Raw genomic sequence first — 15,265 nt, 5'->3', positions numbered from 1 at the left:
TGCGTACGCCAGTGTTTTGGTGGATTCCCCCCATTTGGGGGGGGGGGGTAGGGTAAGGACATTTAAAAAGTAATGGCTGGCAACACTGCTAGGCTTCCATGTAGTGCAATGTAAAGCGTGTGCAATGTTGAGTTCCTGAGGACCTTTAAACACTGTTACATAACTCCGTCCATCATTCAGCACCAAAAGTAAAACATACATTTTTGTCAAAAACGCACTACTTGTAAAGGATATACATGTGCAAGATCATATGCACACTATGTAGTAAAACAGTCCCATAATACGACAATCGGAAAATCATGGCAAGAGTTACAAAATTAAAGAGTTTGCTGAATAATTGTATGTATGTGGGGACACGGGGCAGTAGCAATTGCAATTCTAATATTTTAATGCCAGCTCTTACCTCAGTGTATACTCGAAAGTCGAAACACGAAGAGATCTTGCAGCTATCTAACGTTGCTGAGCTGGGAATTCTTGCCAAGAGGAAATAACATTGATTTCTGGACAAAAATATGGGGACGGCGCGACGGGTGAGCGAGGGTGGGCAAGCGCCCACCCAAAAATTCCTCTGCCCACCTGATTGCCCACCTGAACAAATTGAAGATGTAAGTGTTGAGGAAGATATGAATGCTTCAATAAGAAAAAGTATGTTCTTGTCTTGACTCCGTGCACATTTTTCTTCTGAATATTGTAGATATTAGAAAGTGTCATAAATTATCCTACAAGAAGTTTCGTTGTTTTTGGATAGACGTACATTAGCTTAATGAGTAAGATAATGAAAATAGTTAGAAAATATATTGTTGAAAATACCTGTCAAATTTATATCTTATTTAAAACTTGAAACATGATACAGTTAATACTTCTGTGGCTGTAGAAGTAGTGCAATATCTGGCTATACCACAAGTGCCCGTTTTCCGAGGTGGGTGAGAGTACAAAATCATACAGAATGGAACAAATATCTTAAAAAACCAAACACGTTATTTTCACGTGGTATAAAAAAGAACGTCGATCCATGACAATGTTTCATTTTCCTATCGTTTTGGGTAATGGATGTTTTATTTCGATAGTATCATAATAGTCTGAGGGTGCCAACTTCGTATAAACATTTGGGGAGGCAAAGTTGACAACAATATATAATACAGAAGTATATTTCTTTTATATGTAGTGTACATACTTCTTTAGGAATTTGGAGGACAGAAAGTGTCTCCCCCGTCTAAAGCCGACGAAATTGTAAATAAAAACTTTGTACAAGAGTTTTAAAGCGTCATGAACAAGAAGAATTGCTACGTAGCTACTATGATCTAATTTGATTATTGTTTTGGCCTAAATTACTTTCTACAATGTAGTATGTAAAAGTATTTGTTTTCCCAAATGCATCTTTTCACTGAACAATATCGAGAAATCTCCTTTTTTTAAAAAAAAATATTAAATATAAACTTCAGTAAGTTATTGCTTCTGTAATGGCATCGGTTTTTCGATATTCATTTTGTATAAATTTCTTTATTTTTACCATTTTTCAGTGATATATTGTGTGAAAATTCTCGATTTTTATGCTGGGCAAGTTTAATACAGAATGAACAAAATCGTGCGTTCCTTGTATGTTTTAAAACTTTCCCAATAGACATTAATAAAATGTATAGATGCATATGCACTTATCAATTTGGAAAACTACGTGAGTGAAGGTGAGATGTGACAATTTCGCACCAGGCATGCATTTATTGCAATATCGTCGGAATTACCTACGCATAATTTGAGAGTATGAATTTCTCTCCATGTTGCAAGTGGAAGCTGTTTTTAAAGTTGATTATTAAGCTAGATAACGTGTTTGAAAAATATGATGAATAAGTATTTACAGAATCCCATGTATTCCTTATGGAGAGAGAACTTCAAATTCAAGTCATGCCTAAACAAATTGGATTTTCAGACTCTTTCTAGCGCAAATATCATCTTCAATGGATCCTCTATCCGACCATATGTTTTTTCCGCCATCCGAAGTTTAATGTCTCCAAGAAAACGAATAAAATAATTCACCCATAAGCGTAATGCATTTCATTGTCTCCTACGGCCATTCTGGCAGTGTTGCCAAACCTGATGCGCATAAATTGAGCTAAAGTTCATTTCCAAGGAGCTAGATTTACGAAGGCTGGATAAAGTGCCTACAATTTTAATTTTAGTTGTCAAGTGGGTGGGGCGCTGCTATTACCGGTAACTTTAAAGAGATGAAAATCTATTCTTAGTTTTCTTCGTCTAGATCTGATGGGAATTCCCCATGATGGCATCAACTCGTGTGCAGGGCTGCTCACAGGGGGGTTTCATGACGCGCCTGCGTCATGGGAATTTTGTGGGGAAAAAATTTTATACCAATTCTATATATCTTCACACAAAAATGAGAAGATCGTATCGTTTGAACGACTTGTTATTGATTTTTAGTTTTAGTTTTCCTACGTACCTGTGGGTGATCGCATCGATTGGGTTGAAATGAAACACCACCTCTTATGCCTTTAGAATTGGATTGGATGGAGTGGGCGGGGGCGTCGCACGAGCAGATAAACTGTGCAGAATAAGGTTGAATAACAATGGCAGTGAGCAATTACCCCCTTCGATTTCAAATTTTATGCAAATAAAAATTCATTTTGTAAAATTGTCTTGCTTCGCTCGCATTATCTGCTTTTCTCGTTTTCGTCAAGTTCAGAGCTGTAGCTAGGGGCGCCTGGAGTCGGCCATGGGCGCCGAATGATCTAAAAAAAAGTTGTAAAAGAGAGAATGCCATGGCGTCCAGTGAAATTATTTGCGTCCTATTAAATCAATATTGTTTTCAATTGCAAAAATTGGATCTTAAAATGTTCTTGCTCACTTCGCTCGCATTCTACTTGTTTTCTGTAATGTAATGTATTAAAATAATATGTGTTGTATATTTGTATTGAATAAGCTTTGAATACTTACACAATTTAGTGTTAGCTTATTACATATGTATTTTCTATTTTATGTTGCTCCATGTTGCATATGTGTAAAACATATGTTGTACATGAAAGTTACACATGCATCTTCGGAATGCATTTATAATTAATTTATCTGCCATTCAAAAATAAAGTTTCTGTGCTTCATTTCCATATGTGAAATTGACGGTGTTGAAAAAAGTATTTCAAATTGTTTGTTCCAAACAAATTCTTTAGCGCAGACTTCTACCCCCTTTTTGCATAATTTATGAGGATAATAACGTCTTTGATACTACTACTACCAGTAGTAATAATAATATCTATTAAAAATAAAGCCATTATTAATGTTATTATTATTGGTACGTTTATCCTGGTACTTGCCCCCAACCCAGACAAAAAAAATCGTGGTTGCACCTCTGGTATTATATTTTTCCGCAAATTTTGTCTGACAAAAATAATTTGAGTAATTAATTCGGTATAAACGGGGGGTGGGAATGTTCTACCTTTTGGGGGGAGTACGTCATGGGCCTTGGGGTGGGGGCTGGGTCGCCCTCGTGTGCACCCGTCTCAACGTAGCGGATCATGATTCAATTTTGAGCCTGCGATTACTAATATCTACAAATCCAAGCAGCACATCGTATGGAAATAACTAGTTTATAACCTAAATTATTTTCGGACTTAAAATGAGGAATCCTTCTGTCTAATAATAATTTTGTACTTCACACTTCACACAGAATTAACTTGTTAGTCATGACTCAAGAGATTTCTATCACTTACATCTTACGTGTCACTGAAAGGAATACGTTATTTCACCTACAATAGATGGAGAGACAATCATAAATTTAGATTTTACATTTTGAAACAGTTATACATACATGACAAAAGACAAAGGTATAATATTTAAAAAGAAGTAAGTACGTACAGTAACTGAAACAAAATTAAACATATTTATCTCATGTTTGTGGAACAATTTGTTATGAAATCTAAATTCTCATAAGTAGATTATACGTTTCAGTACTGAAACAAATGTCTCAATAAATACGTTAGCTTTCAGGTGTTTGCATTTATATTTTTGGAGGGGTATCGTGGTTGGACGCAACCGCAGCAATATACTTTAAAATAATTTAACATAAATTAGGAAGCAAACATATATATGCAATAAGTTATCTTTGCTCTTTCTGAACACTCCTGCTGTTAGCTTTAAATGAAATGAAACTGAACAGATTTTATAATTATATTTTTCAAATTCCTCAGAATACCACTTTGAGAAATCTCTCAGATGAAGTAATTATAACGCTAAACAAAACAAAATTTTATCATGGAAGTGTGCATATAAGCCAAGAAAGTGCATAACATTTTTAACATTAGGATTGTTTCACCATGTGTATGTGTCGAATTAATAATTCCACAAATACTAAAAATAATAGATTCGTTTTTCGTATTTTTACATCAGTCTATTTCAGGCGTTTCCAGAAAATCATGGTATTAATTCATATTTGATAACAAATTACATAAATGAATATTACTAGGTCACATAACACCTTTATCAATAATGAAGCTTAATACCCATCTACTTGCCATAACACTTTGATACTATTACTACATTACAACTGAAGAACGGCCTCAGAAAATTGCTAGTTTTTCTAGCAAAAGTCTTCAATGCTATATTCCTTACCGGCTATTATCCATCAATTTGGAAACTACCAAAAATAATCCTCTTGCCAAAACCAGGAGAGAACATTCTTCTACCACAGAATTATAGACCTATAAGTCTTCTGAGCCATGTTAGCAAAATCTTTGAACATATACTACTCAGACGATTACAAGCTGTGGTGGATGAAAAAGGTTTGCTACCGTATCATCAATTTGGATTTCGTCAACAGCACAGTACTACTACGCAACTGGTCCGAGTAGTGGAGTATGTTACAGGAAACTTTAATCTCAGTCGACATACTCTAGGAGTATTTCTAGACTCCGACAAAGCCTTGGATCGAATTTGGCATTCTGGATTAATTGTAAAACTATCGGAATTGGGAGTTCCTATTTATTTGGTGCAATTATTGGATCAGTATTTACAAAAGAGACAATTTCAGGTGCAATTTTTAAGTGCTCGATCTACCGTTAAGCTCATACATGCTGGTGTCCCCTCAGGGAGCTGTTTTATCTCGACTTCTGTTTGCTTTATATACCAGTGATATCCCTGCTACTCATAGATGCATGTTAGCTACCTATGCAGATGATGTTGCCATCTTTACAAATAGCCCTTTACAAGATCTATGCTATAGCAGGATGAGACAACAACTATTAAGAGTTGGAAGATTGGTCTACTCGCTGGTGCATGAAGTATAATTCACTGAAGAGTTCTGCTGTTTTATTTACACGTCGACATAGACAACTACCAAAGATTCTACGACTCCAGGGGTCTTCTATACCGGACAAACCTTTTACCACATATCTAGGAGTGGTTTTGGACCGAAGACTAAATTTCCATAAACACATCTCAACTGTGACAGCAAAAGCACAAACTCGAGTTGGACAATTGTACCCAATTTTCCGAAATCCTACCTAGGGACTGACGACTCGCTTGCATGTGTATAAGATGATGGTACGTCCCACACTCCTGTATGCAGCACCAGCTTGGGGCCATCTCCGACCTTCAGTCATAAGGACATTGCAGATTATACAGAATAATGTTGCTCGACTTATTACTGGTCATAGTCGAGATACTCGTATCTCACAAATCCATGAGGACCTTGAACTAGATTATGTTCAATCTGCTATATATGCCATGTGTTACAACTTCTGGAGCCAGATCCAACAGCATCCAAATCCAGCGGCTTGGGGCATTGGAACTCGACCACAGGTCCGGATGTCCCACTCCATGCCCCGAAATTTTGAACAAATCTAAATTCAAAAAATGCTATTGTATTATTATGTTATGTGTTACATATACTCCCTTTTTATGAGTACTTCAAAGTACTGTTTTCAATGGAGCAGATTAGTGTTCCTTGATAGTGCAGCTATAAAAGCACAGATTGTGATTTTGTTGTTTCTTTGTTACTTATTGTTACTTATATATTGTTATCATTATTATTATTCTATGTGGTTATTTTATGTTTTGTGTCTTAAAGTGATGTGCAAAATGTAGTTTGTGATTAGAACTTTTCATCAGTGCACCGAACTATTGCATGGTGTGAAAAATAATAGTGATTATTTCCTTCCTCTGTCAATGCAAAATTATAACAAGGAACTCAACAATTTCAAATTAGTAAAATAATACAGATGAACTATTGTCCAAATCCCGGCCGACAGTCGACCCGGGTTATAGCAAGAGAAATGTTGTATATACACTACTTTGTAAGAACATGATAGTAAGTCAAGGGCACAATGGTGCCGATACTTACAAAAAAAACTGTTAATAAAGCATTGGCATTGGTATTGCCATAACATGTATTCCTCTTGCCACTTAATATGAAATATTAGAAATTGTGGTTGTAGTTGCACAGTTACAGTCTTCGTTTTCAACAATACCTAATTATTGTGAAATTATAGTTCAAAAGCATATGCATTCTTTGAACTCATCTTTGAAATTAGTCCATTGTTGCAAAATTATTATCAAACTTGTTTTGTTTTGAAAATTAGACAATAGCAGGGCAGTAGTATGTTCGAAAGGTAAGGGATGTATGTATATACAGTGTGTCCAAAAATATTGTTTACAATCTTTGAACGTATATAACAGACTGGACATTTTGTATTTGAAGCTGCAATGCCTACGTTGAGTGTGTGTGAGCGCGTGCAGGCATTCTGTGGTTTTTAGTTCAGTTACAGGCCGCCAGGTATTAGGCATTAGTGTTCACAGAATGGCAAAGGTGATCAATTTTTCTTTGAATCAGCGTAAGTGTCGAATATCCACCCAGATCTCTCTATTTAACACTGTTAGATTTGTACATCTGGGGAACTGTGAAGAACAATGTGTACGCCACAAAGCCACGGACACTGGATGACATGTGTCATTCGAGTGAGGTTACCTCTGCTTCTCTTTTCGTGAAAACCTTTAACTGCTGTTTGTCGATCTATCCATCTGTCTATAGCGTTGCAGACGATGTAATTCTGCCAGTGATCAGAAATGTGGCATCAAAAAAGCTCATACTTGCTGTTATTAGTGTTCCTGACGTTCAAAGAGTGTAAACACAATTTTGGGACACACTGTATTATATATATATATATATTTATCTCAAAATTGAAATATGTAAGGTAATGAAAGAGAATCTTTACCTAAATCTGCTTGTTTTGAACATAAAAATTAATACGTGCTTGTTTGTGCTTGTGAGCAAGAGAGAGTCTACTTTAAAAAAAAAACTGTGTTTTTAGAAGGGGTTGAAGGAATTGCTGTGTTGAATACAGCCACTTTCCTCGGGGGGGGGGATATAAAACTAATTATGTGTGATTAGGTATAATTAACTATCATATTAAGAATGTTATATTTACTTGATCAAGAAAGTGTGGGGCCCTAACTCCACACCCCCTATACGCCCTCATGGCGTGGTGCAAAGCACAGGGGAGCACTTTACTTTTTTACTTGTACTGCCTCGTACCTTCCAAATTGGCAGATAGGTTTTGAATTTACAGTTTAGTAAATGTACGTAATTGTTCTATAATACATCATCCGGAAATACTGATCGTTTCGAGAAGATCAACCCATTCATGAAATTAATTAGATCAAGAGAATTAATGATATTTCGTAAGTAGATTACAGATTTTTTACATTTTAGGAATTTCTTGCTCGTTCTTGGTTATTTCAGTTGAAACTTTACTGTTTCCGAAAAATATAGAGTCTAATTTCAAAGACTAATAAAAATGAAACTCTGAACTTACCTACTGTATTGTCATGTCATCTGTTGGTCATTAATTTTGAATTCTTCGCCATCTTCATCATCAGAAACTTCACCATATTTCTTCAGTTCCATCAAGATGTCTATAAAGTCTTTCCTCTTCACACTGATTGATCGCGTTACTAACTACACTCCTGATGAAATCTTGGATCTTCTTTTGGTTGAAAGGCAGCCTGAGTAAATTCATGATCTGGGGGGCCATGAAGAAAAATTCAGTTGCCCAGCAACGTGATATCTTCGGCTCGAATATCTTGAATCCATTTTTTCTGAATTCAGATTCCGCATCCTGAAGGCTGCAACACTCTAGTCCGAAAGCACAGGAGCAGATGGAATCAGTTGTGTATTTGGCCATGACTTCCTGCTAGTTTTCCACTTTTGTTCGTTTATGCAAAACAGATTTCTATTAATTAACGGATCAACCGTGTGATCACAAGCGGATGCGTGGTCGACAAAATGGTCGAAGTCCGTGACAAATACATTCTTCAGAATTTGAGGGACTCTGATCGATATTACTGGTCTATTTCCCATAAATACTCCTCCGAAAGAGTACCCTTTCAATTTGAAGTATAACTCATAGCATATTTGCATACTCGGTTTTCTGGAAAGCACGAAGTCGAGAAGATTACCCACATATGGTACAGGCTTCACATATGGAACCTTTCTCTTCTTCCAGTGGTCGTAATCCGGCGTTGCGTACCGATATATGAAGATTAAGCCTAACACCACTACAGTTAATAATTCCAGAAGATAGGAATCGAACAAAGGAGCCATCTCCTATAAACCTGCCTCTCCAGTTTTGGAAAATAGAATCCTGAAAGACAATGTATTTAATTCATGTTATTAACATGGTGTTGTGTTTCTTAAATCGTTGAATGAATGAATGAATGAATTTATTTATTTATTTTCTTCGCGTTTCTGCCACGTTTGGCTAATTGCGAATTTTAATCTTTGAAATAATAACAAAATATAATCGCATTTAGTTTTAATATTTGGTTGTGTATCCAGAGATTATTGCGTCTTGAATTGAGAAAAGATATAAAATTAAATATTAAATCTGGCCATGATAATTTATAAGGGTATCAATAAGGAACAGGACAAGTGAACTATGGAAGCACATCTCTTGCATTAATAATTATCGAACTCTTTTTTTCTTCTTTTAATCATGACTTCTTTGTGATCGTAATTGTTACTGAGAACCCTTTTAATTCAGCATCAGTCGTCATAATTTGTATTCCTTTCTTGTAAACATTAACGAAGTTTTATAATGTTATTAAGTTATGAAATAATTTGCTTTTAGAGGGAAGTATTTAAGATTGAACTGCATCAGTTCAACTACACATATATAATCCGTACGGCAAAAAATGTTAGGAAAGAGGATATTTACACTAGAACTGCGCGTCAAATCTCCTGCATATGGCGATAGCCAATAGCAGCGCACTGCAGCGGTGCCATGTCGAAATCTCAGGCCGCGTCCGAATCGGCAGTAGATGTCACCTAGAACACCGTTCCATCCGGGGACTCAGCCAACCTCCGTTGTCCGAATTCGCGGCAGACGCGGAGTCGGAGGGGAAAGCAGAGAGGAGCGACAGATGCACGCTTGAACTCGCTGTGACCCTGCGCTTGGCAGCCATATTCTAACTTTCACATTGTACAGACAACATTTACTGATTAGAGGATGTAAAACTGAGTTATACTTTAACATTTTATCGATAATACTGAATGTAGAAAAATTGTAAATGATGAAATAGCGTGCTACATTTTTAATATGAGTAGTAAATAGGTGGAAATCATTGTCATGTTTGTTTGGCGTCTGCCTTCTGCTTCCGTGCATTGCGCCTGCGCCCCAGAGCGCGGTGGGTGAAGTTCGGGCTGACACCTGGCGGGAAAAGTGACAACCGTACTACAAGGGGACATGTAGATTCGGACGACTTGGACGTGACTTCGACGGCACGCGAGAGCAACGGGAGAGAACGGGACGGAGCGCTTGCCAATCCGGACACGGCCTCACACGGAGAAGAGACAGCGTGGTTGAGCGAAACCAGCACATTGCCGTTTCATTGCTTCACATTCCAGTGATATACGTGCGTTTTGCCGTCCCTTGTGCGGATGTCGGTGGCCCGTTTGGAGGCCGGCCAGACGGCAACTCACGGCAAATCGCGTGTACCGCTAACATCGAAATGACTTCAAGATCTCAGAGTTACTGTTACAATTATATTCAAAATAAGCACGTTAATTTTCACGTGGGACGATGGAAATGTTGTCCTCACACGTTCACACTTCTGGCATGTTTTTAGGAAATTGGTGGCTGATCCCGGAGATTTATCTTAAATTTTATGCAATAATAGGCTAAAGATTTGCTCTAAAATGCCTGTTATTGCTCCTTGGCCAGTTAATGTAGGCGTTTACGTTTAAAAACCGTCTGGTGCCATTTCTGAGTGGAATTCATGTTTTATAGTGTTCTTTTGTGCCTGGTTTAGTCAAAAGTGCTTCTTTCGAAGATAACTGTTTTTTTAGTGCCTAATCAGTGAAAATGACGAAAAAAATGTTCATCACGCTTAGTGCCTATTTTGTATTTTGTGCTTATTTGCATGCCTATTTTGAGAATTTTTAGTGCCTATCAATCGTCATCCTGTTTATAAGCCCTTATTTATCCTCCCTTACTTTCCTAATAACGATGTGATCACGGATGGTGTAAATAATATAGGACGTTGAAAAGCAGTGGCTTGGCAAGGAGTGGACGAAGTGGGCTTCGCGCCTAAAGGGGCCTCACGTCACATGAGGTTGATATGAAAAATATAATAAATTCAAATGAGCCGGCCCCTGTCGCGCTACGACGCAAGGTGTCCCGGGTTCGAATCCTGGCCTGGGCACGGATGTTTGTAAGTGTCCATTCATCAATTTCATTATATCATCACTCATCCCCATCTTCGCAAATTAGCCAAAAGTGGCACCAAAAGCGAAGTAAAATAAAGCAAATCAAACAATCAATCAAAAAATTGAAGTGAGAAAAAATATGGAAAAGGCTAATTGTTGTGGGCAATAAAATTAAAAACATTTTGTTTTTATCTGATTTTAAATTCGAGCTAAACGTTATAATTTGAATCAGAGGCGTACCATACAGGCAGCCTTAGGGATCCCGAAAAAAGTTTAAAACAATATCGTCATATTTCTCATGTGAAACATTTACGCAAAAATTCACGATAACTTGCTTGGACATTTTTACCCAGTTAATCTTTTCTTTGAACAAAAAAGCACTTTGTCTTTTATTTTCTTATTTCTCTTGACCTTGCACTCCCGATGTTAATAAATTAACAATAAATCACCTCCAACTGCCACGAAGCAAGTGTGAGGTATTTATATTGTTGCGTTGTTTCCTTCCATCCTATAGCAGGCCCGTAATTTTTTGAGGGGCGGGGGGCAGATCCAAAATGTGGAACTATGGGAAGATCCGAAATGCTGTTGGATTGATTAAGTTATTTTGTAAGGCTCTCCTAGGAACGGGGGATCGAACTAGGGACCTTTAGGTGTCCCAATGGGTGATGTAGCTCATTGAACATTCATCCTCTATTCTAGAGCAACTCGCTACTCATGGTGTGAGCTTGATGGTGAGGTGCGAAAGGTAATAACTATACACTTGATGGCAAAACACAACACTTGAGTTTAAATCCCTAAAGACTGGATCAGCGTGGTTAATTGAAATACCTGTCTTTCACTGTGTGGAAGTGCTCGCTCAAGGTGTCGAACCACGGACTTGGTTAAAACAAGGTGTCCGTTTGTAGTGCAAGTCTGGAAGCCCAGACTTCACTCCCTTCTCCTAGACTTTTAGCTCGTACTTCTGCACCCTCTGACTGATAGCTTAGAACTAACCGTATCTGACTGACCTCCGTTCCCCCAGACATTTATTCCACTTAAATTTACTCAATAATGTTGACTCAGTTACCTGTAGACTCTTCCTTGATTGCCATTGTTTACACCTGTTCGCAACGATGGCGATCAAGGAAGCTCAAGGAACTTCGACAATGTCTGACAACACATTCCTTAGATGTTTCTAATGATTTCCTGGCTGGAAAGGTGATGGCTAAATGTCTGGAGTTCTTTGTACTTTACATTTCATAGATTCTACAGATTTTATGACAATTTTGGCTAATCGCGACGATGAGGATGATTTTGATATGATAAAATTGATAAAGGAACACTTACAAAGAACACCCAAGCCCAGACCGGGATTCGAACCCGGGACCTTTGGCGTCGTAGAGCGCTGTTCTAACCACTCGGTCACGGTGGTCGGCGAAATGCGTTGGAGTATTAGATGTGACCACCAATGTTATGGTAGCCTAGTATTGCAGCCAGTGCTAAGAGAAAAGCCTGTCCTCCAGCATCAGATTTCAGCTCCCGGAAAACAGAGAAATATAATTTTAGGGTGAGTGAAATTATTAAATATCATTTTCGTTCAGTAATTTATTATTATAATTATTATAAATATGATAAATTGCTGACGTATCGCTGAAAATATCGATTCACATTGAGATTTCAAATGTAAAGAACGAATGGGGGCCTCGTATTCTAATCCCTCCCAGGGCCTCGCGATATGTTGCTACGCCGCTGATTATGACCACCCTGTATTTTTCACCTTGAAAACTGGAAGCCTAATGTGCGTGTGAATTTTTCACTTTGCTATAACTACCAACAGTGGCGTAGCAACATATCGCGAGACCCTGGGCGAGATTAAAATGCGAGGCCCCCATCCATTCTTTAATCCTCGCTTGGTAACATACATTTGACACCTTTCGTTGGTAACTAGGGGTTATTCGAGACCCCAGAGGTTTCGTATACAAATCAAATATGATATGCATGCCACTTTCTTCCTCTGAGTATTAATATATGATGCATTACTTTATTATATTGCAAAATATTTATTTAATATTTACAATTTTGAAAGTAAAATTAAATAAAATTGCTCAGTTTAACGAGGCCGGATTCGACCAGATCCACACACACTTCCAAGGAGAGTTTTCACATTCTACCAGGTAACCAAGAAAGTTCATGCGGTTTTTACAACTGCCCGTAGTTTTCGTGGGGTAGTACGCAGTTCAGAAGCCAGGGGTACATGTATGTGTGATTGGCGGAAAGCTCATTCCTTGGCACGTCGGCTAACGTAGATAACATGTCGCAGTCGATAGTTCGGGAGCAAGTATTCGCAGTGACCATGGCTGTGTCGAATGCAGTAATCAGGGCGTGTTTACTGTATGAGTACAAGTTGGGCACAAAAGGAGCGGAAGCAGCAAGAAAAATATGTGCAGCGTTTGGAGAAGGTACAATTAGTGAACGGACAACGCAAAAGTGGTTTCAGACCTTCTCGAGTGGCGATGAGACACTGGCAGAGAAACCTCGATCGGGCAGACCAAAATCTCTCGATGTGGACCAACTGAAGGCAGCAATTGAAGAGGATTCACGTCAAACGTGTCAAGAACTCGCTCAACGATTTGCCGTAAGTGCTAAAACAATTCGTGTGCACTTACATGAGCTTGGCAAATCATGGAAACTGAGTAAGTGGGTCCCGCACGAGCTGACTGCTGCGAACCGTCTCCAACGACTGAACATTTGCGCTTCCTTGCTCACTAGGAACACCAACTGTCCAATTTTGGACCGCATTTTGACGTGTGATGAAAAGTGGGTAAGTACGATAACAAGAAACGCTCATACCATTGGCTATCGTAAAATGACAGCATACCTTTAACTGCAAAACCTGATATTCATCAGCGGAAGATTCTGCTGTGTGTCTGGTGGACTACGGCTGGGATTGTGCATTATGAGTTCTTGGAAAGTGGTAAAACCATCAACAAAGAGGTGTACTCCGCGCAATTGCAAAGAGTGGCTGAACAGCTTGCAAAAAAACAACCAGCATTAGTGAATAGGAAACGTGTTCTTTTCCACCAAGACAACGCTAAACCGCTTACAGCAAAGATGACCCTGGAGGTGATTTCTTCTCTCGGCTGGGAACTTCTGCCACATCCAGCGTATTCACCCGACATCGCTCCATCAGACTACCATATTTTTTTTGTCTATGGACAACCATATGCGCAATCGACATTTCCAAACTCGCGAGGAGGTTGAAAACGCGGTGGTGCAGTTTTTTGCGGCCCTACACAAAGACTTTTTCAAACATGGCATCTACAGGCTTGTACAAAGATGGGAGAAGGTTGTAGAAGCGGATGGTGGATATTTTGCAGAATAAATATAAGGTAAACACATTTGTTTTGGATCTTTTCTTCTTTGTACTAAAACCGCATGAACTTTCTTGGTTACCTGGTACACAGTTCTCACAATTTCAGATTCTCTTTCGTCGTCATCATCGAAGTCATCCATTTCTTTCAAAATTTGACACACAAGAGTAGCGAATTCATGGTCTGTCACCTTTTTGAATGGCATTTTGCATAAGTATAGAACAAAATTTTCGCACGCTTGGAAGGTAACAAGGGTGATACACCACCACCACAGAGGGTCGATTATTAACACCAACAATCATCTTTACAACAACTGACTGCACCTACTAATAAAGTTCATTAGAGGAAGATTACGTAATGGTGCTTGAAAAATTTCACAAGCATACCAACATAATAACCAAAAGGTTCACCAACCCCCTTACCATGTAAGAGTTAAATTTGAAATCTCGATACTAAATCTTCAGGGATACGTAGTAAATTATCATATTTAAATAATAATAAATTACTGAAGAAAATAATATTTAATACTTTCACTCACCCTAAGAATGTATTTCTCTGCTTTCCTGGAGCTGAAATCTGAAGCTGTAGGATGGAAGAAATAACTAATATTGCCCTCCTTGAGTTGAAAACAACGCAGGCATGTAAATGCTTAACACCTTGCTCCGTGTGACTTGGAGGTGTTTCAACATATTACAATCTTGAGTGCTTTTTATTCAAGAAAAGAATAAATGGGTAAAAATGTAAAAGCACGTAAATGTTTCACGTGAGAAATACGACAATAATTTTTACTTCTTTTTCGGGCCCCGTCTGTATGTTGCGTCCCTGATTTGACGTATTCGTTCAAATTATAACGTTTAATTAGAATTTACAGCCAGTTAGAAACACAATGTTTTATTTTTTTGTCCACAAAAATTAGCCTTTTCTGTCATTTTTTTCTCTTTTATTTGTTTACATTTTTCGTGCCAACCCTATGGGACGCGAGGCTCTTGGCAGTCGGCACTTCGTCCACCACTTGCTACGCCATTGACTATCAGTTATATCCCCTTCTGTAACTAATTTAAACTCACTGGCACACGTAACGTGACTTAACATAAATACTGTACCTGTAAAATCACTACAACCGAATTATTGCATTTGTCTCGTCTGGGGGAAATGTTTTCACTGCGAGGATATTGTCGTGTGTGTAAAAATCTTGACATTATCCAACCCCTAT

The 15,265-nt window shown here is 38.2% G+C and overlaps 1 pseudogene; it reads left to right on the top strand.

The window, feature by feature from the left end:
* The first annotated feature begins 12,992 nt into the window (after positions 1 to 12,992).
* On the top strand, positions 12,993 to 13,565 carry LOC145987346 (histone-lysine N-methyltransferase SETMAR pseudogene; annotated as a pseudogene).
* Positions 13,566 to 15,265: the final 1,700 nt, after the last annotated feature.

This window comes from Lepisma saccharinum, chromosome 1, assembly GCF_977018435.1.
Source record: "Lepisma saccharinum chromosome 1, izLepSacc3.1, whole genome shotgun sequence".
NCBI lineage: Eukaryota > Metazoa > Arthropoda > Insecta > Zygentoma > Lepismatidae > Lepisma > Lepisma saccharinum.
This window is presented reverse-complemented; position numbering and strand designations above follow the sequence as displayed.